Consider the following 4,665-nt stretch of genomic DNA (forward strand, 5'->3'; position numbering starts at 1 on the left):
AAAGAAAAGAAAAGAAAAGAAAAGAAAAGAAAAGAAAAGAAAAGAAAAAGAATGTTTTGTGGTGGTTTGTGAACAGCTTCTGTCTCCTCCTTTGGGTGGATGGAGGGAGAAGGGGGAGCTCAGCTCTGCCAAGGTCACGAGAGATGGGGCATGGGGACAGGGCAAGGGAGGCAAGGGGGAGGCACAGCCCAGCTATCCCCACACACCTCTGCCAGGTCGGCAGAAAAACGTCCTGTCCCAGAGACAGCCCTGCTCTGCAGTCTGCCGTCTGGGCCCTTCCTGCAACCAGACGAAGTCACCTCCACGTGCTGCATCCGCCAGGGCAGGAAAGTGCCATCACCAGCCCCTGTGGCACAGAAGGAAGAGGAGCAGAAGAAAATAAAACAGAAGAAAATAAAACAGAAGAAAATAAAATAATTAAAATTTAAATAGTTTAATAATTAAATAAAAGGAACACGGATTCCCTGAACCCCACTTCGTTCCTCCTTCTCAAAGCCCGCTCTGATTCACTTTTTGTGAGGACGCGGAAAAAGTGAAGATATTTAACCAAAACCACTCAGGAAGTCAGTAGCAGAGAGAGGAATAGCTGCTTGGATTCTTGTGTTTTGCATCTGCTTCCCTTGCAGCAGGCAGGGAAAGGCCGCTCCTTCCCTTCGTTGCGTTGGTTTTGAGACATGAACACCAAGAGGTGCAGTCTGCTCCCACAGTCCCCGTCCCAGCACACGGAGGTGGGGACTTGGCACACCCTGGGGAGTCACCCTGGCTGTTCTCAGACCTGGTTTTGGGTCTTAAAACAGGGTCAAAGCAGGGGAAGATCCCTCCCAGGTCCTCAGACATGCCAGGCACCATGTGCAGGCAGCGGTGCATCACTTGAATGATGCACGCCGACTGGCAGTCGTCTGCTCACCACCAAGCAACCAAGCTCTATCTGAGCCAGATCCTGAGTCCTTAGGGTTCGTTTGATCCAGATGTTCAGTACTGACACCCATTTCTTAAAATAAATAAATAAATAAATGAAAAACAGAGCCCAAGGCCCAGCTTAGGATGTGACCGCGGCCCTCAGAGCATCGTGTTCTAACAGCTAATTGCTCTCGCCGCTGGAAAAATGAAAAGCGCTTAATTGCCACACCGATTTTGCAGTTGGCGCTAGTGACCAGGCTGACCCAGCGTGGGGTGTTCCTTTGTTTTTTACCTGTTCCACACCGGCTTTGAGAAACTTCATCTGGGCTGGGTCGCCGCTGTGGTAGGCAGGCTGTAAATCCCTCTGCCCCGTGGCGTAAAGCAAAGGCTAACCACCCACCGGCCCGGGTGGAAACTCAGCGACCTGCTCCCTCGCACCTGAGGAATTCCTCTGCCTGCAGAGCGATCTGCCCCGGCTTTGGACAGCTGGTGGGGACGTCGGCTTCGGATGGGGACGGCCAGACCTTCAGCGCTTGCATGCGACACCGCTGACTTCCTCAGCAGAGTGGGGGGTGTTAGCTTTCCCCTTGGCTGTAAAAGAAGGAGGAGGAAAGCTGAACGCTGGGTCCCCGAACAAAGCCGTCGTTCCTCCACGCTTATCAGTTTTGCTCCATATATTTCATTTATGGCTTTTTTTATTGACCAAAGGAAGCCCTGGAAACCTTGTTTGCCTTTATACCGCGGTAACACCAACTCGGTGAGCCGTGGGACTGACCACAGGCACATCTGAGCATAATTCACTAAAAATTCCAGTAAATGTTTTTCTAGCATGAAACTAATAGTAAGTAAGCAAACCCACCTGCCCCCAGGGAGCAACTAACCTTGCTGCTACCCGAGAATATTCTGCTGAACTCCACCGGCTACTCTGCCTCTCAAGTGGCACCTCTGGGCTTTGCCGGGTTCAGGTTATTGTTGATGTTTGGTTTTTCCACCACCTCCCTGCCAGAAGCCAGGGACGGGCTCTGCAGCGCGGGGACTCGCTGCTGCGGCTGCTGCTGGGAGCTGGAGCATCGCGGGGAGCTGGTGTCCTCGCGGCTCTGTGGGGACCATGTCCCCATGTCACTGGGTTTCTGCCAGCAGAAAACCGCCACCCTATGGCACGGCCTTGGGTGTATCAGGGGCTGTGTGGTTCTGGAGAAAGAGGAGGCTGTGGAGGTGGGGGGAAGCGGGAGGAGAGCAGCCAGACCAGAGCAGAAGAGAAGTCAGGAGGGACTAGATGATCTTCCAAGGTCCCTGCCAATCCCTAACCTTCTGTGATTCTGTGACAGTCTAGAAAAAAAGAAAAAGAAAAAAGAAAAAAAAAAAAAAAAAAAAAGGAAAAAAAAAATGAAAAAAGAAAAAAGAAGGAAAAAAAAAAGAAAAAGAAAAAAAGGTGGGGAAGAAGGAAAAAAAAAAGGAAGGTGGCACCAAGGACAGAGAGGCAGAAGTCTCCTTGTGACTCCCTCCTGGAATCTCCATATCCATCCCCGTGTGACCTCCAGGCAATCCCTTTCTTGGTATTTCGATGGCTTTTCCTAATTGCAGCGTTAAATTCCTTGCAGCAAACCGTGTCTGCGAGAGGAAGCTGAAAATGGGCAAGGGGGTGGGGATGCAAAGCATCCCACAGGAAATTCTGGGGGCTTTCTGTTTGACCAAAGTTCTAATTAGAATCAAGGAGGTTATAATACAGTTTTGTTTCGGAGCTCATGGGTTTATATTCTACTTATTGCTGGCAGATGGCTTCAGCTCCTGCTTCCCAGGGAAGTCCTGCCTTGCCCGTTAGAGGTCAAACATCATTACCCTCATTTCACTGGGAAAAGGACGTAGGAGAACCAGGGACTGGGGCAGGACACAGGGCACCACATCCTCTTGAACATCTTCCTTTAATTTTGCTGCTGCTGAGCACCTCATCCCTGTAGCTTCCACCTCTCCATCCTGCTGACCATCTACCTGCTGGTCCACGCACACGCACAGCACTTTATCTTTTGACCTTAAACCTTCGGTTCACATTCCCCATCCTCCTTCCCTAGCCAACAGGATGATGCTCAGACTGTGGGCTCCCTGGAGCAGCGACGGTTTCCACTGCTGGGAGTTAACAGCCATCCTGCTGGGGTCACAGGCTGGCACGCTGCATAAATCAGCACGTTACCCCCTCTGCACCTCGTAATGGCAGTCTCCCCTCTCCAGGGGCAATCAGCATCTCTGTGGATTGACATCATGAGACTTTCAGTAAATGGCAGCATCCCTTCCAAACTTAAAAGGCTTTTTTCCTTGCCTTGCCTTGCCTTGCCTTGCCTTGTCTTTCCCCATTTTTAGACACTTTTTAATGAACTGCCTTTGTCCGCTTGGGTTAAAAAATAAAAGCCAGCAACGTTGTCAAAAGGCTCTCAGGAGCTCACAGATGCATGAGCACCGATGAAGCTTTCTGCAAATTGCTTCCTTTCAGTTTAACTCAAATAAGAACCCACCCAGAGCAAGAAGCAGCTCTTAACCAAGACAACGGGCTGCGGAGGCATCCTGCTGTCCAGCTGTAGAGCTTCCGAAGCCTTCCCCAGAACACCACTGATTTGTAGTTTCTTCCCCTGTTTTCCCTCTTCATCCACCCAAAAAGCGTCTTGTTTTCTTGTTTGCCAACGCATCCGGAAGAGGGAATTAGCGCGAAGCCTTTTGAAAGGGGTTAGTAATGAGGGCCGCCTCATTATCGCAGAGAATTAATTCACAATTAGCTTCCTCAGTGAGGCTCTTACATTCGTGAGCTGGCCTAGAGAGGTGAGTAATGACAGGAAGGGCTCGTGTCCCCCCGGGGGGCTGGCGGTGTCCCTCGGGTCCCACGGCACCCTGAGCTGTCACCCCAGAGCCAGGGCCACGGGCAGCCGCAGGGCTACAGAAACATGGCCAGTAACGTTTCCCGAATTTCAAAGCGACTCTCAATGATTTCAAATAAATCATCCTTTCAAACAAATCATCCAAAGACTTTTTCTGAAGTTAAAAAACTCAGAACCAGGGTTTCGGTGTAGAAAAAGCGTGAAAATGTTGGAGCGTTTTGGGTTGAATCGTCCTGGAAAAGTAAGATTTTAGTAATGCGATTTCTTTTGATTGAGGAAAATGATCTTTTCTTCCACCTGATAAAAAAATAAAATAAAATAAAATAAAATAATAAAATAAAATAAAATAAAATAATTAATAAAATAAAATAAAAATAAAATAAATAAAATAAAATAAATAATAAAATAAAATAAAATAATTAATAAAATAAAATAAAATAAAAATCCATGCTGGAGGAAAAAACAAAGGACTTTACTGTGTGTGATGATTTGCTATTTTGCCATCCATAAGGAAGCAGTAGAAGAGAAGGGAAGTTTCTTTAGTTCTTTTAGAGTGCTTTCTCTCCACAGACCAGATACTGCAAATCATCCCTCTCCCCTGGGAAATTACTCATGGCCCTTCGCTGGCGGACTCTGTGTCACCCACAGAGGTGGCATCCGCAGGACCCCGCACCCCCCCTCGTGCTGATGTCCCTTCCCTGCCGTCGCCACTCGTCCCGCACCAGGTCTCCTCTGGCAAATGGCAGTCACAGGAGACAAGCTTGCTATGAAGCTTTAGATTCTGACAGTTCTTCTCAGAGTCTTTTAATTGGCTTGGAACCTCAAAAGAACACCTTCTCCCCTCAAAAAATAAAAAAATAAAATAAAATAAAATAAAATAAAATAAAATAAAATAAAATAA

The 4,665-nt window shown here is 48.1% G+C and overlaps 1 long non-coding RNA gene across 1 annotated transcript in view; it reads left to right on the top strand.

Annotated features, from left to right (window-relative positions):
• The window catches only part of LOC118167165, a 12,054-nt gene that overhangs the window by 4,441 nt on the left and 2,948 nt on the right, over positions 1–4,665 (top strand). Inside the window, exon 2 of the long non-coding RNA XR_004750985.1 lies at positions 2,760–2,762. This is a non-coding gene — a long non-coding RNA (uncharacterized LOC118167165). The remainder of the gene's footprint in view (positions 1–2,759; positions 2,763–4,665) is intronic.

Source organism: Oxyura jamaicensis, chromosome 4 (genome assembly GCF_011077185.1).
Source record: "Oxyura jamaicensis isolate SHBP4307 breed ruddy duck chromosome 4, BPBGC_Ojam_1.0, whole genome shotgun sequence".
NCBI lineage: Eukaryota > Metazoa > Chordata > Aves > Anseriformes > Anatidae > Oxyura > Oxyura jamaicensis.